At 45.7% G+C, this 26229-nt stretch overlaps 1 protein-coding gene and 1 long non-coding RNA gene across 3 annotated transcripts in view; one reads left to right on the forward strand and one right to left on the reverse strand.

Annotated features, from left to right (window-relative positions):
* Nucleotides 1-14235, forward strand: part of LOC138492190 (uncharacterized) — a 239851-nt gene extending 225616 nt beyond the window's left edge. The window contains exons 2-3 of the long non-coding RNA XR_011276155.1: nucleotides 11732-11845; nucleotides 13109-14235. This is a non-coding gene — a long non-coding RNA (uncharacterized lncRNA). The remainder of the gene's footprint in view (nucleotides 1-11731; nucleotides 11846-13108) is intronic.
* The window catches only part of FBXW8 (F-box and WD repeat domain containing 8), a 1779087-nt gene that overhangs the window by 1201239 nt on the left and 551619 nt on the right, over nucleotides 1-26229 (reverse strand). The gene's annotated exons all lie outside the window — the stretch shown is intronic.

The raw sequence follows: 26229 nt of genomic DNA on the forward strand, positions 1-26229 counted from the left end.
TCAATAACTATAAGACTAAAGTCTGCAATATCCCCAACAAACGTACCCGAGTCAACAAAACACCTGAGGCCCCCCCCCCTCTCAAAGGAGCGCTTCTCAATGCAAGATCACTAGTCGCACACGCCACCAATATTGCCGACTTAATCACTGAAGGGAACCTGGATTTCCTCGCAATTACGGAAACTTGGCTCCATAATGCAGCAGGACCTGCCCTTATGCTAGCTATCCCTGATGGCTACACCATATTCAGACAAGACCGAGATAATGCCCGAGGTGGCGGTATCGCTATTATCTTTAAAACTGCTCTCGGCCTCAGACTAGTCCCTACCCAGCTATCACAATCATGTGAAACCATCACTGCCAAAATTCAGATAAATAACTCGCAATCCCTTACTATACACTTATATATAGACCACCTGGCCCTCTTGGTACCTTTGAGGAAGACCTGCAGAATATAATTATGAATAACCTTAAACCCACCACGCAACTACTCCTATTAGGTGACTTTAACCTAGGCTTTAATGACCAAATGGATAAAAACGCGACTGAAATAGCCAATCCAATCAAAGCACTAGGCCTCAACCAAAAAGTCAATAAACCCACCCACCTTAAAGGCAGAATATTGGACTGGATAGCGGACCTTAACTGCTCAGCCACTATCTCATCCATCCTGCCTTTAGCATGGACAGACCATTCTCTGATCTCCTTTCACCTATCCAATTTAAGACCTACCCCACTGGCTCAACCACTAGCGCCACCATGCTTAACCAGAAGTAAAAAAAGTATCACGGTAGAGAAAGTTATCCCTGCCATTCTGCCCACACTTAACGCACTGCCTGAAAATCTTGACCCTAGTAGCCTAGTTCAGGAATTCAACAACATTATCCTCACCACACTGGATAAAATTGCCCCTCTCAAACTTAGGCCTAGCAAACCAATAACCCACTTAAACAAATGGTTCACTCCACAACTTAAAGACCTCCGCACATTAAAGAATAAAAGTGAAACTAATTGGAGACTTTGCCCCTCTAGCGAGAACAAAGCCAAATTAACCTCACTATCCTCACACTACAAGAAGGAAATCTGCCTGGCAAAACGCAATTCATACGACGAGCGTATTGCTAACTCAAATTCAAGTATGAAAGAACTCTTTTGCATACTCAAAGAATTATAGTTCCCAATTGTTATTCCTGATGTCTGCACCAAGGACAAATCCTGGTGTACAGACATCCAACATGCCCTAGCGAATAAAATTGACACACTCCAGAATAAAATTCAACAAAAAAAAGAAGCTCTGAACTTACAGCACCCGCCTAGCAACCTCTCGCCAAACAAGTCACCATCGGCACACAATACTACCTTCCATTTTGCTAAAATGTATACCATAGAGGTAGAAAAAATTATCCTATCTTTGAAGCCCTCGAACTGTAAAGGCGATATTTGCCCAGCACAGCTAATAAAAGATGCTGCCAGAGAACTCTCCCCATTCATAACTAAACTGATAAATGCCGCATTTGCTACAGGTACCATACCTGCTAAGCTCAAACAATCTTGGATGATAACCCTCCTCAAGAAACAGTCACTAGATCTGCTTATTCCCACTAACCACCGGCCCATTACCACGGTCCATTTCTACTAAAAATATTGGATAAAGCCCCTTACATTCAAATTCAAAAACACTTGGAATTGCATAAACTTCTAGGCAACAGACAATCTGGTTTTCGTCCACTACACGGAACAGAGACAGCCCTAATCGACCTAAAGTCCCAAATAGACGAGCTGAGAGACAAAGGAAGGACAGTACTCTTGCTCCTACTTGACCTCTCTGCCGCATTTGATCTGGTCAACCACAAGGTCTTATGCCGGCACCTTGACTCTGCAGCCCACTTCTCCACGGGTGCCACCAAATGGATTGAGTCCTTCCTGAGCGAGAGAACTATGAGTCTTCTCCCCTTCAGCAGCTTCCGACCCTACACCCATCTTATGCGGTGTTTCCCAAGGGTCCTGCGTCTCGCCCACCCTTTACAACATCTTCACTAAGCCACTGTTCGACGATCTGGACCAGCTGGGTATCACCTACACTAACTATGCAGACGATACTCAGATTCTCCTCCCACTTTCCGGGGATTACGGTAAGGACATGGGTTTAGTGAACAAAGTCTACCTTATCATCCAAGCATGGATGGCCACTCATGGCCTGTGCTTGAACGATGATAAGACTGAACTTATAATTCTGGGTTCGCAGGCTAATATCAAAAAACTAAGCCAAGAATTCTCATCATTCAATATTGACGGTAACACCATTAAAGTTTCCAAGGAAGTAAAAACCCTTGGATTCTATTTGGACTCCACACTGTCCTTTGATAAACAGGTCAAATCCCTTACCTCTGCCACGGCTTACACCTGCAAATTACTCAGAGCTGGTAAACCGTTCCTCTCTGATAATTGTTGTCTGATCCTGGCTAGAGCTCTAATACTCTTCAGAATCGACTACTGCAAAGCCCTCTACAGTGGTGCCAATAAATCTACCATTCAAAAGCTCCAAACACTACAGAATAATGCCCTAAGAGCAGCACTAGGCATAAATAAGAAAACTCACATCTCCTCCTTGAGACGTCAACATAAATGGTTACCTACATCTAACAAAATACTACTAAAACCGCTCTCCTTGACACATAAAGCCCTTAACAACGCAGCCCCCAGCTACCTCATTGATAAACTCCAGAGAAGAACTTCTCTCAGACCTACCAGAACTGGGAATACTAATTGCCTGACTATTCCCAAATATAAGCTTACTACCATTGGGGGTAATAGCTTTACTGTTAAGGCAGCTAAATGTTGGAACTCATTGCCTCAGGAGCTGAGAGCAGACCAACCCTACTTACATTTCAGGAAAAATGTAATAAAACATATCACTGCTACGGATCCTTAGTCTATCATTACCGTCAGAGGACCTGCCCACTCCCACAGAGACTTGCTCATCCTGCAGTAACAGCGGACTACTGTATTACTTTTGAGTTTTGCATTAATCTCTAAAGACCTTGTGCATTGTGATCCATTCGGGAGCCTAGTGTCTTACAAAGGGCCCCACGTGGCACATTCATCCTTGTACAGTGCCTATTGTTCATTTATTTAATTTCATTGGCTATATTTTCTTCGTCCTATTTTGTACATTGTATATATCCTGTATTCATGTAAAAAACTGTATATTTTGCTATCATGTAAATATTGTAATCTGTGGATACGAAACTATGTAAGTCTTGCATTTCCATTTTGCTGCGCCCTTTTACTCACGAGTCTGGTGCGCTTAACAAATGAATAAACAAACAAACAAAAACGTCATAATGACCTTACTAGTGGGTATGACAGGGAAAGTTACTGACGAAGTGGTTGATACGATTAGACAGCTCACGGATCTAGGTGAATGGGAAAAACCAGAGGAAAGATCTTAGGAGAGGGAGGGGCGAAAAGATGCACTCCTGGCAGGAGGTTTGACAGCCGAGATTTCTTTGTATCTAGGAAAGATATGTTCCTGGCTTTGTTGAAAGATGGTGTGCCACGAGAGGATATTGATGGAATTGAAACACGTGATATGTATTTATTGTATAAAAAACGAGGTCTGGACAGGAAAGAGCGTTACCAACAAGTGAAATGACAAGATGTACGTAAACAAAAACAGGAGGTAGATCCTTTTGAATCGTCCCCCGAGGATGGTGATGATGAGTCCTCCAATCACCCGATACCCTCCCAACCAACTTATGCTGATTTGAGGAAAATGGTTAGTGCCATGGTAGAGAGAGAATCTAAAGGTTCACACTCTAAAGACTAATAGGATGGGGATCAAACTCCGGTAACAACAGCCCATGTTAAGGTAGACAGACTACCTCATGTAAAAGTGACATTTTTTGGCATTCGGGTAATACACAGGAGTTTCGAGCCTTAATTGACACCAGGGCGGAGGCCTCTTTAATACATGGACCCCTTCCAGATTTAAAAGGAAATCATTTTAGGATTACAGGATTGGGAGGTAAGGAAATCTTAGCATTATCGCAGTTGAATAAATATACTCCTCCACTGGTGCCGGTGGTACCTGATGCCATAACGTTGGAACAAGTTACTTACCTGTAACTGTTGTTCTCCAGCATGGGTCTGGCATGGATTCACATGCTCATGAATATTCCCTGTCGTCAGGCTGGGAATCCTCGGTAAAGAAAAAACCAGTATCAGTTTCGTTTCTGATCTGTCTTTCGTAGCAATAACCAATCACTGGTCTCTGCGTCATACTGACCACAGCCAATGACTGCCCTCTACCTAAGCACCGCCTCTGGCAGCCACCTTCAGATTTGGAAGCACGTGAAGTGGCAGTATGACCAAGTGAAGAGCCGCATAGGGGTAGGCGAGAGGGTTCGCATGTGAATCCATGCCAGACCCATGCTGGAGAACAACAGTTACAGGTAAGTAACTTGTTCCTTCTCCAGCATGGGGTCTGGCATGGATTCACATGCTCATGAATAAAGAATACATAGCAGTACACACATGCACAACCACGGGAGGTGGCAAAGGCTCAACATTAAGCATTACATCAAACCCAACATTAAGCACCTTACCTCCTCACCAGGCTCACCTCAGGCGAACAGGTTGCGCAGCACTGCTTGGCCGACCCTGGACTCCTCCCTGGAATCCCGATCGACGCAGTAGAATTTCGTGAAGGTGTGCGTCGACCTCCACGTAGCAGCCCTGCATATGTCCAGCAGGGGCACACCAGAAAGGAACGCCGTGGTGGCTGCGATCGCTCTGGTGGAATGGGCTCTCGGACGGCCAGGCAGCGGTCGGTTTGCCAACCAATGACAGTACATGATACAGCCGGAGAGCCATCTGGAAATGGAAGCCTTCGAGAGAGCCTTCCCCTGATTGACAGGTCCGAAATTCACAAAGAGTTGTGACGTCTTCTGAAAACACTTTGTGCGGTCCACGTAGAACCTCAGCGCTCTAGCCACATCCAGCAAGTGCAAAGTCCTCTCAGCCGGCGACGAAGGCGACGGGAAGAACACAGGCAACACCAAGGGTTCGTTGAGATGGAAGTCCGACGGTACCTTGGGCATGAAGGAGGGGTGCGTCCTGAGCACTACCCTCGTGTCGTGAAAAGTCAAATACGGGGCCTTGCAGGAAAGGGCCTGGATCTCTCCCACCCGTCGTGCGGAGGTGATGGCCACAAGAAACGCTGTTTTCCACGACAGAAACTTCAATGGGGCCGAGTGCAGAGGCTCGAACGGAGGTCCCATGAGCTTGGTCAGCACCACGTTGAGCTCCCACGCCGGGGCCGGAGCCTTCACCGGCGGGAACGATCTGAACAGTCCCTTCATGAACTCTTTCACCAGACGATGAGACCACAAGGACGTCCGGCCCGTGGTTCTGGTGTATCGGGAGATCGCAGCAAGATGAATCTTGATGGACGCGTGTGCCAGACCAGCTTTGGCCAGCGTCAGCAGGTACGGCAGTACCTGGGGAGCCGTAATCCGTAGAGGGTTAATCTTCTGTGCGTGGCACCAAACAGAGAACCTCTTCCATTTGTGTCCATAGCATTTAAGAGTCGAGGACGCCCTGGCCTTAGCAAGAACCTCTCTGCAGTCGGCCGGTATGTCGTATCCTCCAAACTCTAGCGCTGCAGGAGCCAGGCCGGCAAGTTCAGCGATTTCGGGTCGTGGTGGAGGATGGCGCCTCCTTCCCTGGAGAGTAGATCCGCGTCCACCGGCAGCTTGATTGGCGGGGACGCTGATAAGTCCAGAAGGTCCGGGAACCATATCTGCCTCGGCCACGCAGGTGCGACGAGGATCATCCTGCACCGTGACCTCTTGAGCTGGTTGACGAGCCGGATTAGCAGTGGCAAAGGAGGGAACGCGTAGAGGAACAGGCCCTCCCAGGGGAACGAGAAAGCATCGCCCATGCTCCTCGCCTGGGGAAACCTGCTGGCAAACCTCCGGCACTTGGAGTTCGTCGCCGTCGCGAACAGGTCGATCTGGGGTGTGCCCCACCGTCGGAAGAGGCGATCCACTAGATCCTGCCGTAGTTCCCACTCGTGTCACGAGCGCAGCTCCCTGCTGAGTGAGTCGGCGATGGTGTTTTTTTATCCCTGCCAGATGAAACGGCACCAGAAACATCCTTTGGGCGACGGCCCAATGCCACAGGTCCTGCGCCTCCTTGGACAGTGCTGGGGACCTGGTTCCGCCCTGTTTCCTGATGTAAAACATGGTGGTGGTGTTGTCGGTGAAGATCCTCACCACCTTGCCCTTGAGGGACGGAAGGAAGGACCTGAGGGCCCAGAACACTGCACAGAGCTCCAGGACGTTGATATGGAGGGACTTCTCCGTCGGGAGCCAAAGGCCTCTCGCGTGCAGATTTTCGGTGTGCGCTCCCCACCCTTCCAGGGAGGCATCCGTGGTCACTGTCTCCTGGTGGTCTGGGGTCTGGAAGTCCATGCCCGCCGTCAGATGCGCGCGGGTGCCCCACCACCGGACCGCTCGGCGGAAACTCTCGTCGAGTGTGATCCTCTCCTCGAAGCCGCCCGTCGTTTGGATCCAGCGCGCGTCCAGGAACTCCTGCAACGGGCGCATCCGGAGCCTGCACATGGGAATGAGGTAGATGCAAGAAGACATCATTCCGAGGAGGGACTTGATGGACCTCACCTTGGCCGCGTCGGAAACCAACATCCGCTGTACCTTGCCCAGGATGGACCTGGTCCTTTCCTCCGACGGGGAGGCCAGAAGGGACACTGTGTCGAGCTTCGCTCCCAGAAACAGTGCGTTTTGCGCGGGTACCAGGTGGGACTTGGCGTAGTTCACGGAGAATCCCAGGTCCATGAGAAGTTGGACGGTCCTTGCCGTGTGCTCCACGGCGAGCTCCCTCGTCTTGGCTCGGATGAGCCAGTCGTCCAGGTAGGGGTAGACGTGGATCCCCTCGCGGCGCAGCTGCGCCGCCACCAGTGCAAGGCACTTGGTAAATAACCTGGGTGCCGACCGTAGTCCGAAGGGGAGGGCTTTGAACTGGTAGTGACGCCCTTGGACCACAAACCTGAGGAATTTTCGGTGCCCCTTTAGGATGGGAATATGGAAGTAGGCATCCTCCAAATCAAACGACGACAGGAAGTCTCCTTCCTCCAGCTGACCCAGGACGTGCTGGAGGGTGACCATCCGGAACTTCTGCGCCTTGATGAATTTGTTCAGACGTCGCAGGTCTAGGATGGGGCGCCATCCTCCCGTCTTCTTCTTCACGAGGAAGTATCTCGAGTAAACTCCGGAGCCCCGAAGCCTCTTTGGGACGAGTTCGATGAAGCCCTTCCTGAGCATCGCCTTTACCTCCAGGAGAAGCTGAGGGATGTGAAGCTCTTTCCTGGCCACCGGGGGGACGCGCGGGCACCTTCTTTGAAACTCGAGCGCGTGGCCCCGGGCTAAGGCGTCCAGCACCCAACGGTCGGTGGAGATGGACTCCCACACGCTGACGAAGCTCGCCAGCCGGCCTCCCACCGGGGTGCTTCGGTGGGGGCCCGACCCCACGGCCGGTTCAATCCTGTTTCGACGAGGCTTTGCCGCCTTGACCTCCTTGGCGACGACGGCGGGGTCCGCCAGACTTGCCTCGTCCTCTGTAGGCCTCCTGAGACGACGAGCGGGCCGCTTGACGGTAGGTGGAGAAACCGCCGCCGGAACCTTTGGAGGCACCCTTGCCTCCGCTGCTCCGAAAGGGTGTCCGTCGTTGCTGCAGAACCCCAAGGGCCCGGGCCGTCTCAGTGTCCGCTTTAATGGCCTGGAGGGAATCGTCCACTGTTTTCCCAAACAGGTTGTTCCCATCGAACGGCATGTCCAGGACTCTGGTCTGTACGTCTTGACGGAAGTCCGTAGCCTTGAGCCATCCACGCCGCCTAAGGCACACGCCGTTGCCCAACTGGCGAAACCCAGTGTCGGCGATGTCCGTCGCAATAGTGATGGCGTGGTCCGACGCCACCTCGCCTTCCTGTAGGATCTCCAGGGCATCCGCCCTCTTGTCGTCCGGTAGGAAGTCCAGCAGGGGAGCCAGTTTGTACCATAGCTCCCTGTCGTAGCGGGCCACGATAGCCAAGGCGTTGGCCGCTTTAATCGTCGTCGCTGCCGACGAGATGACCCTGCGTCCCATAGCGTCCAATTTCTTTCCCTCGCCGTCCGGTGGGGAAGTCGATGTGGAGGCCGCCCCCCACCCCCTGCTTTCTTCCTGGCCGCCGCGGAGACGACAGAGTCCGGGGTAGGCTGCGCCCGGAGGCACAGGGGGGCCGCGTCCGGGACCCGGTACTTCTTCTCGTACAGGTCTCTTCTAGCTGGCGTCGTGGAAGGGTTCTTGAGGAGGGCGAGGCCCTCATCCCAAATGTCGTCCAGTAGAGGCACCGCGAGGACCGTCTTCCTCTTGGCCTCGCGCCGTTGATAAAGGAATCCTTCCTTTTTCTTCTCCTCAGGGCAGAGTTGGAAAAGCTCGGATGCCCTGGCGATCATGGAGTGGAACGATCCAACCTCGTCGGGCGGAGAAGCCCTGGTGGGAGGTGACGACGGTAGATCCTCGTCGTATACCTCATCGTCCGTACCCGTCGCTGCCGTGTCAGTCCCCGTATCATCCCCTCGGGTGGACGGGGAGGAGGGCTGGACGGGGCGCGACGGCTGAAAAGGAGGTGGAGGGTGAATCCTTCTTTTCTTGGGCGGGGGAGCCCCAGAAGGTCCCGGTTCAGGATCCCCCGACGGGAGAGGTTCCTCCGTCGGCAACGGTAGTCTCGTCCTTATCTCTGAACATAAGGACTGTATAGCCAACAAAATGGCCGCCGGTTGTCTTGCGGCGCTGGCAGAGGGGAATCCGACGGGCGATCAGGGGCCCCGTCGGTACCCTCGACGATGTTGTCGTCACCTGCGTCGGGATCCATCCCGACGGGCCGGTCTTCTTCCACGCCAAGGCCGTGGCGTAAGACCTCGATCCGCTCTTCCTCTGAGGTTGAGGCCGAATCTACGACGACGCCCTGCCCCCCCTTTTTCTTCTCCGCCGGGGGTTTCACGGGGGTCCTATCGATGGGCACAAAAGAGGACTCCCTCCGAGGTGGCAGGGAGACTCTGAGCCCCGAGGTCGCCACCAGTGGTGTAGCCTCCACAGGCTGAGCCAGGGCCGCCGCGACAGTATCGATAGAGGGCTTGGCCGGATGGATTAAGGCCTTCACCACCTTAGGTGCGCTCACCGCCTTATCCTTGAGGGGGGGACACTGCCTCGCTCCCTCTCCAATGGGGCCTTCGAGCTCGACCGGGGCCTCTCCAGGAGCTTCGCCGGGTGCTCGCCCTTCCTCTTACCCGACCCAGAGCGTTGGCTCGTGGCTGAAGGTGCCGGGGAGGGTGCGCCCTGCCTGGCGCCCGTAGAGCCCGACCGTTCGGCGCTCCCGGTGCCAGCGGACTCGCGGTGCTTGGCCTTGTGTTGGACCCCCGTCGCCAGGGCGTCCTCAAAGGTCTTAGAAGACCGCTCAGATTTCTTCCTCTTCTTCTCGCCTGACGGGCTCTTCCCTTCCAGCCAGTTGGTGAGACGTTGATGGCGGTCCTTCATGGTCCGCTCCGACATGTTGCCGCAAAACGCACAGTCCTTCTCCACGTGCGTCTTGTCCTCATGTAAGCAGTAGAGACAAAAGGAGTGTTCGTCCTCCTTAAAGACGTTCTGCAGCTGGCATCCAGGGCAAATCCTGAACAGCTTTCCGGGCGTCGAGCTTCCCTTCTCCTGGGCCATGTCCGGGCCTGAGAAACTTCTGGAATCCTCCAAAAGCGTAGCTCGACGAAATCTTCACCCTTGATGGGCGCAGACGAATCCGACACGGGTCCCCGTTGATCGGATGGAGAGTCGGTGGAGCTTGAGGCTCTTTTGACCGAAAAAAAGTTTTGAGAAAAAACGTGAAAAAATAGCACTAACGCTCGAGAGCAATAGCACGAGGATCCCAACACATGAACGTGCGGTAAAAATCTGAAGATGGCTGCCAGAGGCGGTGCCTAGGTAGAGGGCAGGCATTGGCTGTGGTCAGTATGACGCAGAGACCAGTGATTGGTTATTGCTACGAAAGACAGATCAGAAACGAAACTGATACTGGTTTTTTCTTTACCGAGGATTCCCAGCCTGACGACGGGGAATATTCATGAGCATGTGAATCCATGCCAGACCCCGTGCTGGAGAAGGTTGAAAATATCCAAACATTTGGGGCTACTTGGTATGCAGTGTTGGATTTGGCTAAAGCCTTCTTCACCGTACCAATTGCGGTTGAATGCCAAAAGCAGTTTGCATTTTTGTGGAACAGGAGGCAGTATACTTTTAATCGTTTGCCTATGGGCTATATGCATAGTCCAATGATTTGTCACCGGCTGGTGGCTGAACACTTAAACAAAATTCCATGTGAACCAGATGTGCATATTGTGCATTATATTGACGACATATTGATTCAAGGTAAGGATTAACAGAGTACGCGATTAAATTTGGATCTCATTAGAGAAGGTTTAGGTAAGGAAGAATGGGAAATAAATGTTGCTAAAACACAAGAGCTGTCCGAAACCGTTATTTTTCTAGGAATACTATGGCACAAGGGACATCGGGAGATGGTGCCGAAGGCAAAACAAAAGATTCTTGAATTTTCAACTCCAAGGACCAAAAAGCAGGCACAACAGTTCATTGGGTTGTTTGGATTTTGGAGGCAGCACATTGCACATTTGGGGCAGATCTTAGCACCCCTTTACAAGATTACACGTAAAAAATGTGCGTTTGTATGGGGTGAAGAACAGGAAATGCCATTTCAATTAGTGAAAAATACCATTCAAAAGTTGCTTGATTTGTGGCCATTAAGAGATGGTGAGGTGGAATTGAATGTGTCCACACAAGATTCCTATGCAAATTGGAGCTTATGGCAAAAACAAGACAAAAAACGAGTGCCTTTAGGTTTCTGGAGTAGGAAATTACATAATGCAGGTTATAGAGATACCCTCTTTGAAAAACAATGATTTGCTTGCTACTGGGCACTCGTAGACAAATGACAGTAGGTCATGATATAATCATCCGACCAGAAATGCCAATTATGCAGTGGGTACTTAGTTCCCCAAAGACGCACAGAATTGGTCATGCACAATAAGCTAGTGTTATCAAATGGACATGGTACATTCAAGACCGCGCCAAGCGTGGTAAAAGTGGCGTGGCTAAACTACATGAACATGTTCCGCTATTAGATCTCGAACCGGAGGGTGTGTGGATTACTGAAAAATCTCCAGTCACGTGGGGGATCCCATATGGAGAATTATCTATTGAACAAGTTGGACATACATGGTTTGCTGATGGCGCAGCCAAATATGTGGGAATTTAACGATAATTGGAAAGCAGTAGCTTACAATCCCAAGATGAAGAAGGTGCTCAACCTCAGGAAAGGGGAAGAGTAGCAAAAGTGCAGAATTGTATGCTGTATATAAGGCACTAAAACAAGAAACGCCTGGCAGTTGTCACATTTATACTGATTCATGGTCTCTTGCTAATGGGTAGGTAGTTGGGCTGCCGACTTAGAAAAAGAATCGATGGAAAATTCATGCAAAAGAAGTGTGGGGAAAGGAAATATGGCGAGATATTGCTGAAATGCTAATGCATACTACTATGAAGGTAAATCACGAGGATGCACACTGCACAACAGACTTATTAGAACGTTGGTTCAATTCTGTTGCAGATGAACATGCAAAGATTTAAGTCTTGGACTCAAGGGCTGAGGAGGATGATTTCGAGGGAATGCCAAATGGGCCCACCAGAAAAGTGGACATCTCGGAAAGAAGATTATCATCAGGTGGGCACAAGATAGGGGAATCAGTATCCCGTTAGAAATTGTGAAGACTGTGATTTTGCAATGTCCTATATGCCAACATCAAAAACATCTATTCCACACAAATCATGGTACATTGAAATGGGGTAAATTGCCCGGACAGATTTGGCAAATTGATTATATTGGTCCTATGCCCACGAGTAAGGGATGTCAATATGTCTGCACTATTGTAGACACATAATCCGGCTACCTAATAGTTTTGCTGTGTAAGAGAGCTACCCAACTGAACACTTACATGTTACACCATGTAGCTGTATACTATTGTATACCTTTGCAAATTCAAAGTGTTAATGGATCCCATTTCAAAGGGAAAATGGTCAGTGACCACTGTCAAGAGAAGGGAATAGAATGGATTTTTCATGTCCCTTATTACCCCGAAGCATCTGGATTGACTGAGAAAATTAATGGTTTATTGAAAGAACAACTGCGCAAGATTGGAGATGGTACTTTGCAAAGTTGGCCGGGAACACATATTTGAAGCTATTCAGATTTTAAATAACCGTCCCATTACGAATGGTGAGACACCATTAATGCGCCTGTTAACGCCAGCCTTGCAAATTAAACCAAATCGAGCCAGTGAGACAAATTAAACCAAATCAAGCCAGTGAGACCTTGATGTATTTGGAAATATCCCGTGGTGCGTTGGCTCCTTATCGTGCCACCCCCGAGTCAGCTGGGGTGGATTTGCATTCAAGGGAGGAAATTTGGCTTCAACCGAAGGGCATTACTTTAATTGACACGGGAATTGGTGTACAAATCTCGTCTGCACATATGGGATTGATTGTCCCAAGATCTGGCTTAGCCCTAAAAGGTATTCAAGTGTTGGGAGGGATTGTAGAAACTGACTAACAGGGAGTTATTAAAGTTATTCTCTTGAACAGCGGTGAAAATGTACTACCAATAAATAAAGGGGATAGAGCGGCACAACTGATATTAGTACCGGTTAAACTGTCTGCGGTAAAGAAAGGAGAGCCTCCACAGTATTGACAGTCTGTGGAGACAGAGTTTTTGGCTAATCAGATGCAATGGTCCCTGGTGCAAAGGTATGGTTTGAAAAACCTAGTGGTGCTCCCGTGGCAGCAGACGTAATTGCAGCTGGGGAAGATCAATTAGTGCTTGTGATGGAACCTGGGAAAAAGAAATGCATGCATATCTCTGCCGACAAATGTTATTTACGTGAGTGATGTACCCCACTGATATCTTCATTTTCTGACATTTTTGCTTTAGATCCCGAGTGCCTGTGTGTGGCACATTGGAGTCCATTCGGGAGGGTCCGGGATCATGTCCAAGGATGTGGCAGATTTTTCTATTCTCCAAGTGGAGCGGTATATCTCGATGAAAACTGATGCTCCCCCTATCAGCTTTGCGCCTGAGGATGTGCCTGTTGCAGCCATATCGTATCGCATTCAGGAAACGGCATGAACCAAGAAATAAAATCTTGCCTTTGCCTCCTTCTGGAATTTCTACGTCTTTTTCACACCACGGTTATTCGGCACTTGTCAGACAACCCAAAAATGTTTGGGTCTTTTTGGGCCAGTGGATTTTGAACATTTCGCATTTCTGTTTGACTGACGTGCACAGCTCTGCTAATTTGATCTCTATATGTCTTGTGGCGATTCCAACGCCCACTTCGGTTTTGAAGATTTATTTGGAATTTTGCACAATGATTCCATAGTGGAGCATTCAGATATCCAGAATTAATTTTCTATACATCAATATTGTAAATTCTGTGCTGATACTATTCACAAATGGAGGAACATGACCCGTATCATGACGCATGATATTGCTCCTGCAGATGTTTGCTATCACATGACTTGTGATCCGACCTATATCAGAAAATGTCAACAACTAAAACTTGACAAGGATGTTAAAAAGACTGATTTCGCTAAGCGATTATGCACAAGATTTATAAATGTGTGTACTGATGTTTCAAATAATGTGATATGTAATTTTACTATCATCACAGATGATAGTAAATCATGTAAAACTTCCACCTGGTTGGTTATTTTCTTGTGGTAACTTTACTTATTCATACATTCATGCCAATATTTCGGGTGGTCCATGCGCCTTGGTTTAATGATGTATCCTTTGAAACATGTGATTTTGCGTTCTATAAGTGCTGCTTCAAATACTGCTTGAACTCCAGATTGCAATTCTGAAATGCATTTACTCTCTGAAGCTGAAGTGTTAGCATTAGCTGTTTCTATTATTGGAATTTGGGGTTTAGCTGATGGGGGTTATAAAACCATAATCAAGCTTGCTTGTTTGGTAGTTAAAGGGCTGAATGAAACTTCACAAGTTTTGCCTGAATTGTTGTTAGACAATAGACATTTTATAAAAGCTATTTTGCAAAACAGGGCAGCTATTGATTATTTGTTTTTGAAGCATAATTTGAGTTGTGAAATGGTGGAAGGCATGTGTTGTTTTAACCTTGGTGACCATTCCTGTTCTATTGAGAAACATATTAAGGGTATAAAAAATCTGGTGGCCCAGGTGACACAAGATCAGGAAGGAGATTGGTAGGAAAACTTGTTATCATGGATTCCTCAAGCGCTGCGTGCTGCATAGCTTTGGCTTTTTGGCATTGTTATGATAGTATTGCTTTTGTTGTTGTGCTTCATGTATTACTAATTTGTGCAGAATGATTCGAAGATTTTGGGTATCCTCTGAACGCCCATAGTTCAAGGGGTGGAGTGTAATGCTTGTGCAGAAATGCAAGCCAGAATAACATGGCGTTGATGCGCAGCCATTTTGGACACTCATCTCCCATCATAGTAATAAAACCTGTGTTTCCGCGGGCCTCATAGAATAAACTAGCAGCAGCGAAAACAGAGCAAGGTCACAAATATTATATCCGAGTGGACTTACTGTGGAGCATAGTTATTGTATTGTCCACTGAAGGACGAATACAGAAAGGGAGTCGGAGCATCCTGCAGGTGCATGATATGGGATTCTGGGAATGAATGCGAGGAGAGGGGCACTGTGTTTTTTCACGCTCGCCCTTCGTAACATCGTGGTAAAGTATGTCGGGGAAAGCAAAAACTAAAATGGGATAAGACAGTTAAACAGAAGATAAAAGACAATAGTATTATTAAATGCCTCACCGCTGCCACTTGCATGCTGGCAAACAGGCCAACAAGCACTCTGCGGCACTCCGCGTGGCGCATGCACAGTGACGCGCGTGCCCCAGCTTTTCAAATCATCTCGGAGGGAATAGTGGGTGTGGCCAATAGGTAAACTGTATAAAGAAACACAGAAAAATTAAATACTGAATAGGTCCACCAGGTACTAATATAGTGTTTCAATAGATGAGTCTTGAGTTCATATAATGTATTCCAAAGGCGGTAAAGTTAAAATAGGAGCACGGAATCCTCAGAGAATGTAATCCACTGGAGCTTCGCTAAAGGCAGCAAATCCAGCCAACATGCACTCTGCGACACTCCTCGTGGCTCGCACGCAGTGGCGCGCGCGCCCTGGCTTTTCAAATCTCAGAGTGATTAGTGGTTGCGGACAATACGTAAATCCAAGAGTGGTAAAGTTGAAATTAGGAGCACAGAATCCTCAGACAATGTAGACCGCTGGAGCTTCGGAAAGGCAGCAACTCCGGACAAAAGGCACTCTGCGGCACTCCTCCAGGGCAAGGTTTAGTGGTCAGGAAGACATAGCAAATATAATGTTAAAGTAAAACTTAATTCTTGTATCCAGAGGTGAGAGTGAAAGGCAGGAACCAGCAATGACATTTAAAATTGCTGCCCCACCGGATATAGCCTCTGTCCTAGTAAAGTGAACTACTCAACAGCGAGCCAACCCCTACCTATCCAGCTACAGTGTGTTGCACTGAGAGCCAACTCAGGTGTAAGGCTAAGAGACTATATAAAAAACAGCTCCAACCCCAGTCAAGGGGCCTCATTACGACCCTGGCGCTAAGGGATTACCGGTACCGGTAAGGGTACCCGTACCGGTAATCCCTTAGCGCCTGATTACGAGGTCCCTTTGCGGGTTAGACAATAGACATTTTTGCGTTAAAAACCAACCCGCAAAGGGACCTTGGTGCTAAGTACGGTGCCTATGGGGCAAAAATGGGAATGGGGGAAGGGCCATGGCGGCATGGGGAATTACCGCCCCGCCAACCTCGGAATGGGGCGGTAATTCCCCATTCCGCCATGGCGGAGTCGGTAAGTTACCGGCATTGACCCTGGTGCTATTAGCACCCTGGTCCAATGCCAGGGTCGTAATGAGGCCCAAGGCGTAGGCGTTTGGATGGAGGAGGGGAGAAAGGACTGTTTGAAGCTACGAAAAGTAGTCTGGGACAGGAGCAAGGTAGTGCTTTATGTATAGTGTAAAAGTGAAAGGTGCACTGTTGATGCATGCGTTATACCTGTAGTTTGTGAAACTCAAGGAAGCATACAAAATATGTACAGCAGAGGAATACACAAACCCAAGGTCTTAAAGGTCAATGGTCCTCATTAAATGACATCAATACTGAGGGATTAGGTAGAACATTGAGAACATGGAAGGAAACTGAAAGCAACACAAATAGGTTGTCTAGCGGACATTAGTCTAGTCTAGAGGATAGTAGTCCAGCAGGCCTCCTTCCCTCTCCGTCTCCTCCAACTGGTGATCATAAAGTCCCCCAAAGTCTTTAGGGTTTAAGTGGCCAAAGCACTTCTTTCCTGGCTCTTGAGTTAGTATGCTTGTCTTTTGCAGAATCTTTCAGGATGTTGCTGTTCTCTGCATGCAGGTGTGAAATCACCATCCCTGGTGCTCTAGGTCTGTACGAGATCCAGAGGTCAGGCTTGGTTTGATCATTGCCAAGATCACATTGGATCCTGGGGTTGTTTGGCTCAACCCTGATACACCTGAATGTTGCAAAATCCTCACATTTCTTTCTCCCCCCTTTCTAGATTGGGCTTACTTATCTTCTTCAACATCACACCATGCTCTGCGCCTCTCAGCTTTCCTATATTCAACTCCAAGTAATTCCACGCAATCCCCCCTCTCCTCTCTGGATTTCTTGCCACCAGCGTCTCTCAACTTTATTGTTCCTTCATCCTGCTCTGGGAATGTCCTTTCGCGCTCACATACCTCCAATTCACCACTCTGGTTCTTCTCTACTGTTCCCTCCTGATAGTCTCTTCCCGACCTCCACGATCCACCGCCTCTTTTCCACCACTTCTCTACTTCTACCCTCCTCATCACACTGCCACATACTCTCCTGCTCGCTAAACCTCCAGCTCCTGGGTCCCTTTGTAGTTTAGTGTGTCGACCCGCTACCAGCGTAATTATAACATTATCTTCTGCTGCTTTACCGGGTCCAGCAAATCTTGAGATTGGGAGACTCCCACTGAAAGACGGAATCACTGGCTGGTCTGAATCTCAAAGTGTAGCAATGCGACCAAGCAGGCCGAGCTGTCAAAGCAGGGGGAGGGAAGTGTTTGGCGTCTGTGCAATGAGGCACTCAGCCACTATTCGCAGTTTTGTTTCTCTGTCCCTGGGAAGTGTTTGTGGCCCAGCACTGATCCTCCCCAAACCCACAGCCTTCTGTGAATCCAACTGTCTCTGTTCAAGCCGAGCATTATCCAGCTTGCAGGGCCCCCAACTCCAGCGGTTCAGCAGGCAGCTGCTGGATGCAGGTCACCATGCCTTAATACATGGTTGATTTGGCAGAAATAAATCTCTTCCTCAAAACAGGGTCTGGTCTTTTAAAAGAGGCTGGATGAGCATTACAAACAGATTTCCCAGCCTATGGGAGGCAACCTTCTGAATCATAGTAGAGGTCTTCACTGTGAGAACCAGAAGGTATCTCACCCGTTATGCCCAGAGGATCTGACATCTAGGTGGTATTGGATCCAGTTCCTGGGGGGCACCAGTGTGGGTAGATCACCTGGATGGGGGGGGGTCATCGGGAGTGGAAGTGGGGCAACAAAGGGTGAGACGCCGTATCCCCTTCCTTATGACAACTTTTCCCCATGCTACCAGGTAGGATATCTAGAAACTCACCCTCCCAACCCTTTTCCAACACAGACCCTTTCTCACAAGCAGTTTATCGTTAGCGACAAAGGACCAGTACCAGAGCCGTATACCTGACATGTCCCAATGGAAGGTTCAGGCAGAGTCAGGCAATTACTGATAATTATACGCACCTGACTTCCATCACATTTCTCCACACGGATAAAAGGCGGAGCACGAAAGCACACTGTGTGGGATGACAGTTCAAACCGAGGAGCAAGTCGGCAAGACCAGAGAGGACAACAAGGAGGGAGTTACCCTTGCCCTTTTCACGAAAGGATCACGACTTTCAAGAAGCCTCAAGTAAAAGAAACAGAAGACCAGGAATTACAGCTGGCGAATGGTGTAGTGTGTGTCAAATGTACACAAGGCCCTCCTGCATTGATAGCCAAGGCAGGGAGAAGCTGGTGAGTCGGGAGAAACTGGTAGCAGATCGGACTGTGTTTTGCTCAAGGTTGCAAGCGCCAACATTGTATGAACAAAGAACCTGGGTGCGATTGAACTTTATGAAACCCAGTTAGTTACCAGATACAGACTGATCCGGCGCCACGTGGGTGCTCACTCAAAGGTCTTGGTCTGCTACCCCTCCATCCCCGAGTGTGTAAATACTGAATGGTGAAATCGAAGTGGTCCTGCAGCGGGTTAAGTTAAATTCTGTGCACATTCGAAAGACTTCGATTGCCAACAAACTGAAATTGGTGGGAGCCCGGAACAGGGGGATCCGGGGTGAACGGTAAAACTCACCCATGAAGATATTGTTGTGGCAAATGTGAACCCGACCGAGGGATGCATGCAAATTAAAGTTGGTCCGAACCTGACTGAGGGAGGTTAATTGTGAAAGAAGGATCCGAGTCCGGCCGAGGGGGATCCCAGCCGAAAAGTAAATGCCCAGACTTGAATATTTGGAAAGGAACTTTTCTTTGTTGTTTTGGTGCATCAGGACCTCTGAAGCAAGAGATTTTGAATGAAAGAGACTTGGGCACAGAAGGCCCTGATGTTGGTAAAAGAAACTGTGACCTTGTGGCGAAGAAACCCATGAGTGTGCTGTGCTCGAATGACCTGCCTTGTCCTGTGCTAATAACGTGGGGAAGGGAGGCCAACGGCCTAACATCCTGACTTACTTTGTGAACACGTCTTTCTTTTTGTGAACATTATCCCACACTGTGTTGTAGCATAGGGGTAAGGATTGGCAATATGTTTTTTTAGTATATGCCTTTTTTATTTGACTAGACTACACTAGGACTGTATTATTATTATTTGATGGTCATAGCTTGCTTCCACGTTAGATTTAGGTTTAGATAGGTGTTTTTCACACCCCAGATAAAGTTCAATAAACACCCTTCAACTGTGATCACTTGTGTGTCTGACTTTGATACCATGCCTTCGGGTTTGGGAGCTCTGGTGCTTACAGGTCTATTCCAGACTGCTACAGCTGATGTGTCATATGCCTTCCCAGCTTTTGTTAGGCTCTGGGTCATCTCTTTTACATCTTACACATGGCTAAACATCATTCCCTTCCATTTTCCCTTACAATGCCATGGACTCAAGCTGTGGGGTTCAGGCAGATTTTGAAGGTGGCCTACTTCTGCTGATTAGCAATCATGATACTAAATTTTACTCTGAGGATTATGGATTAGCAGGCCAGAGGTCTCCTCTGCATACCTCTTCTAGGGCCTGCAATCATTGGGTAGGCAGTTGCTCTTGACCCCCATGGTCACCCTTGTCACATCACCCACATTGCAACACCTCGATTCCAGACTTTTGTTCTTCCCCAAAGGTGGCCATAAACCACAATAGCAGGTATCACCAGGTTGGGGTGTTATGGATTCTTCTAGGCTAAGTTCCTCTCCTGAGCCTTTGTGAAAAACTGCTTTGGGGTGAAATCCGCACCTATTTCTCATGATATTTAGATTCCTGAGAAGGTACAGGGCTAACATATTGCGTTTGTCAGCACTCCATCTCAATCTGTTGGTTGGACTCCCTTTCCAGTTTTCCTCGAATGAGTGGGCCCACACACATCCACCATATGCAACTATGAGCTGCACTGCAAGCTTCCTTGCAAATGTTCATGTATGAGGAACTTCATTACTTATCACATTTGGTCACACCAGCATCTCCTTTAATACTTAACACCTCACTGGCTCGCATGCAAGAAATATTAGTTGTTGAAACGTGGAATAAATGTATAGTCTGGTTGGAAAGAACACACATCTTGTAAAGTGAAACATTTTCAGCAGTTTAATAAAAATCCAATAGCCTACTTGGTGGCTTATAGTAAGAGGAAACAAACCAACATGCACCTGTACTAAACTCCACAAGTACACTTTATGCTCATGCTATTACAAGTGTCCCCTTATTCATCAATCAATGAGCAACTATATCATTTCAGAGTTGGCTGGAATTCTGCTGAATGTGCTGGCTTTAAGGCTGTGTGCTGCCTCTGGCAGCAGGTATGGTGGTCACTGACTAATGGGCACTGAATCAACAGTGTACAGGGTAATGCCCTGACTAATTGCTTTTGTAACACAAAAAAAGACAAAACACAACTGTGTGAAATTTTTCTGCAGCATAAACATGTGTTCAGTCAATGGGTGGCTCATGGAGAATGGGGTTGTAGATGAAAGACAGAAGGAAACAAAGGTTTTCTTACTAAAACCTGCCGGGCCCCAATCTGTGTCTAGAAAACGCTGGTGAGCCGCTTCTCAAAAAGGGACAGAAAAAGAAAGTAAAGAGAAATTATTTTTGAATAAGCGTTTTACAATCTTCTAGATTGTTTTTACCCGATTGGTCCATTGCCACTGATATTCATGTAACAATGTAGATAAAAAAGGAGTACTAAAAAAAAGACACCCCTATGGCAGGCATGGTGACTAAACTTAACTATAATAAGAGTAGTAATATTTTCAGATTACTGTCGAGACTGTACTATATCACATATAGTTAATCGTACTCTACATTCTAACAAGTCACAGAAGAGTTCAATTTTCAAAAAGACGAACAAGGCAAAGGGCGAGTTTCGTTCGAAGGTCAGAAGACTATAGATTACTTGCAATATCTATTTTTGTGTAGCTTATAGGACATTTAATTAGTTATAATACATGCTCTCATAACATGCGATACCTTGCTCACTCTGAAGGAAGATATTCCATGTAATGAAATGTGGAATAAATGTAGAATCTGGTTGGTTGAGGGAAACAAGTTTTACAGCGTATAGTAAGTTGTAAACAAATATTTTAAGCAGTTCAAGAAAAACATTTACATTTCAACTTTGTGGTTTAGCCTTGGGAAATAAAAACCTGTAGCCAGGACTTACCTGCTGGCAATTGCCAATATATGAGGGGACAGTTATTACCCTAGCAAAACATCCACTGAGTGGGCGTTCTGTGACCAAATAGAGGAATGAGCCAGTTGGCAGAGTTCCTTTAATAGTTCTAGTAATTTGATGTGACTTGCAATATTGTTTACACTGATTAAACTGGGGAAACCCACCTTAATCACTCATAAGTGATCTCTCTACCTTATGGTGGGGAGTGGATACACAATTACTAAACAAAGATAGATAAACCTATCAGCAATTAGGCCACAACATTTATATCTAAATTAATTCACAATTTTGTTAGAATACAAAAGATAAAAACACACAAAAATTGAAAAAATACAATGCATACGTAAAAAGACAGTCTGCGTGACAAAAAAACCTTCACAAAAGGCTTAGTAATATAATTCATTCATTTCACATGGAGAAATCTCTTTTCAATATCAAATTATTGTATTTAACTATGACAGTCTGAAAACCAACAGGCTGTCAACACTCGACATGTTTCAGTCCTCAACTTTGAATCAGGGACTTTCTTCAGGACTAGTGTCACAGTATTAAAAATATCTCATAAAAAAAGATCAAATATACCTTCATGAATGGAACTTTTAACTTGTGTACATCGGCATAACTGCTGATAGAAGACATTAAAAACATATATTAGGACTAAGTACTTGATACTAGAATTCCTATGCCTTTTAATTCAGGTATGCTTAGAAGAGGTAATTAATTACCTTTTCTTGCTTGTGGGTTGAGTTCTTGTATAAATGCCAAAAACCTCTGTCAGAAAATTACTTGTTTTCAGATGAATTAATCTGGACTCTGTCAATAAAATATCAATTAGAATTAAGAACTCCAAAATTCTGACTCGCATGCTGAACAATGACACATACAGTGTATTAAAACCTCACTTTTATTATCTGCAAAGGGTAAAACTTCCTTTTACAGGTCTCGTTCAAAATCCCATCAGGCAAACAGTGTTGTCCCAAAAGATCTCGAAACTCAGATGGTGGCCTGTTGGAAGAACCCACATGATTAATCTGGCTGCTATCACTTTAGTTTGCACACTTAGCAGTTATTAGTAAAAGGGGGGTGGGTGTGGGACTAATAGTACCCCCGATTCTAAAAATAGTACTCCTTACCATAAGGTGGTCAGTCGTGTTGATTAGCTTTAAAGGTATTCCTTGTTCACTGGTTTGAAGGACTCCAACCATTCACTTGTTAAATTCCGACTTTCCAAAAATCCAGAGCACTTCTAGCCCTATTGATTCGGGAAAAACAAGAGGAAAGAAACCAACACTGGTTCATTCTCTAGGTGTCATCTTCTTAATTTAGGGTGTAAGCATACATATTATGCCGCCTTCCTTATAGAAATGGCTCAGTCTGCTTACCTCTCGTAATGGAAAATCCGTAGTTTCACTTGTGCTATAAGGGGTGTCCAGTGATCATTCCTCTCATATATCCGTGGGAAGTATGTCATTTCCCAAAGCAAAAACGGGTTTATGACTGTTTAACAAAAGAGGAAAAAAAAAATTCACTCTTTTGCTTCACCCTGATGAAAAACGGGTGTATATATCTCGAAGAGAATTCTAACTCAATTTCCACTTACCTTTTGCTTTCACAATGAAGTAAATTCCGTAATTTCCAGTGAACACGATAATGCCCAGTTAGTCCATCTGAACCGGAAAAACACAAGCGTGTAGATTACGCGAGCAAAGAACGCCAATCTTCACTTGCTCGCCGTCAAAAGGAAACGTTCTGTAAGTCCTCTTTCTATTTTTAGCCCATTGGGATGAGATGATAATCAACAAAACAAGGAACAGGATCTAACATCCCTTTGTTGTGTTTGTAGACTCGCCGTCCAGAGGACATGTTCTATAAGCCTTCTTACTATCTTTACTCGCTCATTGCGATGAGTTAATAAACACAAACAGGGGACTAGGTATACCACCCCCTTGTTGTGTTTAAAGGCCACCCACTATCGAAACATGTATTTCCAAAATACATTTATTCCCAGAATCCAATCGTGAGGTTCTGGTACTCAATAAGCCTACTAGTATGCTAAACGCTGGATAGACCTTTATTGTGAATATTAACATCATGTCCAGTAATTCCTCCCAATTGACCAATAAACACTAAAAAGGGACTAAAATGGACAAACGGATTGTTCCTAATACTAAGTATACCTCAACTGCTCATCAAAGCATCTTTTTACAATACCAGAAACTATTTATCAAACCCCATGTTAAAGGGCTACTGTTTCTAAAAAGGCCATAGGTTTTGACTCCAATTTACCAATCTTGTCTATTGCCAAATTGCGGACAATTTCAACTTGTGCATTCAATGGCTTCATTCAATCCCTTATCACTTTTGGTGAGAAAAATTAATTTCTGCTCTTGCATCAAAAGGATTCTGATTTTAACATTGTGGTTACCACCTTGCACGGTCATCAACACTGACCATTTAAAATCTTCACACCCATGATCCTTATCCACAAAATGTTTTAACATGGGTGCCAATAAGATCTTGTTTTTTATACAACTTTTGTGTTCTATGATTCTTGTTTTCACCTTCCTGTTGGTTTTACCTATATACATAAGTGAACAAGGACAAGTGATCAAATAGACACAAAATTCCGAATTACAGTTTGTAAAAAACCTTTGTTGCCATGGTTTCTTCATACCAATATTGATCTCCTTGGATTTGGAAGACATCTTACATACTACACAATTTCCGCATGGGTGGTGACCTGTTACTGATTCCAGACCCCACATTTCAGTAAGGCTAGTTGTCTTGATTGGTTTAGTGATTAATCTACTTCGACTCACACAGTTTCCTATGGTTATACATTTCTTATATGCAAAAAGAGGCAAAGGAATCAGTTTCTGATTTCTCAAAGACCTTCCATTGTTTTTGGATAATACTCTGATCGTGAAACTTAAGTTTGTAAAGGTATTGACGCATATAACTGTTCTCTGGTGGTTTTTTCACCTTCCCCTCCTACAGTGCATCCTGATTATTATTGCCTGCTCTTTTGGCCGCTCCCTCTCTTAATTAGTTTTTTGGGGTATCCCCCGAGTCTCCATTTTTTACTCCAGATTACAAAAATATCATCTATATAACGAGCCCATGAAAGTAGATGTTCTTTGAAACCATCTGAGTTTTGAGATCTTCTGGGACAACACTGTTTCCTTGATGGGATTTTGAATGAGACCTGTAAAAGGAAGTTTTACCCTTTGCAGGTAATAAAAGTGAGGTTTGAATACACTGTATGTGTCATTGTACAGCATGCGAGTCAGAATTCTGGAGTTCTTAATTCTAATTGATATATTTATTGGCAGAGTCAGAATTAATTCACCTGAAAACGAGCCATTTCCTGACTAATAGAGGTTTTTGGCATTTATACAAGAACTCCACCCACAAGCAAAATAAGCAAAATAAAGGTAATTAATTACCTCTTCTGACCATACCTGAATTAAAAGGCATAGGAATTCTAGTATCAAGTACTTAGTCCTAATATATGTTTTTAATTTCTTCTATCAGCAGTTACGCCGATGTTCACAAAATAACGGTCCCATTCATGAAGATATAGACTTTCAAATGTTTACATTCCCATGTCAATTTTAATTCTTGAGTGCCATTTCAAGTTGTCTTTGGAAGAAAGGGTCTTCACATTCTCATTTAAATAATCTCCATTTTATTAGTGCCATAATATACTGTTGTAGCTATTCTCATCACTCTCTACACGTGTTCCACCCCTGTTTAGGTCACGGGTGATCATCAGGAGAGTTTTATCATACAAGTCACGTTGATTTGAATTCAGTAAGAAAAGGAATTTAATATTTCACTCCATGTCATTGTTTCTGCTGATAAAGTATCAATTCTGTCTTCTGGTTTTTTAAGCGATGTGGGCAGTTTTCTCTGGCTCCTTGTTTCAAAACAAGGAGCCAGGGAAAACTGCCCGCATTGCTTAAAAAGCCAGTAGACAGAATCAACGTGACTTGTATGATAAAACTCTGATGATCACCTGTGACCTAAACAGGGGTGAAACAAGTGTAGAGAGTGATGAGAATGGCTACAACAGTATATTATGGCACTAATAAAATGGAGATTATTTAAATGAGAATGTGAAGACCCTTTCTTCCAAAGACAACTTGAAATGGCACTCAAGAATTTAAATTGACATTGGAATGTCGCAAGTGGAAATGTAAACACTTAAAAGTCTAATTAACTACAATCTATGGCAACCTAGATAACATTACAAAACCACAGCTGACGTCCAAAAAGAAATTACTGAAATAATTTGAATTGGATCTCGCAAGGGAAACAGTCCCAACAAATTGGTTGCAATCAGTGAGTTAAATATTCATGAAGATATATTTGATCTTTTTTATGAGTAATTTTTAATAACTTAACACTACTCCTGAAGAAAGTCCCTGATTCAAAGTTGAGGACTGAAATATGTCGAGTGTTGACAGCCTATTGGTTTTCAGACTGTCATAGTTAAATACAATAATTTGATATTGAAAATCATAACATTATATGGAAGAGATTTCTCCATGTGAAATGAATGAATTATATTACTAAGCCTTTTTTGTGAAGGTTTTTCTGTCACGCAGACTATTTGTCTTTTTACGTATGCATTGTATTTTTTCAGTTTTTGTGTGATTTTATCTTTTGTACTCTAATAAAATTGTGAATTAATTTAGATATAAATGTTGTGGCCTAATTGCTGATAGATTTATCTACCTTTACCTTTAGTAATTGTGTTGCAATATTGTTTTACATATGGTTGTGGGGGGGGGATTTATTCCTTATAATACTTGACCACACACGGTCATTGCCTTAATGATCAGCCTTCTTGCTCAATCGAATGCAAGAGACCTTCCATTTGTTGAAGCATATAATTAATGTAGAATCTAAATTTTAAAAAACAAATGCAACTTCTAACGTGTTGCCAAAAAAATAATTTAAGCAGTTTCATAAAAAGCATCTAAAAATGTTGACCCTTATCTCTGTCAGA

Source organism: Ambystoma mexicanum, chromosome 10 (assembly GCF_040938575.1).
Source record: "Ambystoma mexicanum isolate Mex_15411 chromosome 10, UKY_AmexF1_1, whole genome shotgun sequence".
NCBI classification, from domain to species: domain Eukaryota; kingdom Metazoa; phylum Chordata; class Amphibia; order Caudata; family Ambystomatidae; genus Ambystoma; species Ambystoma mexicanum.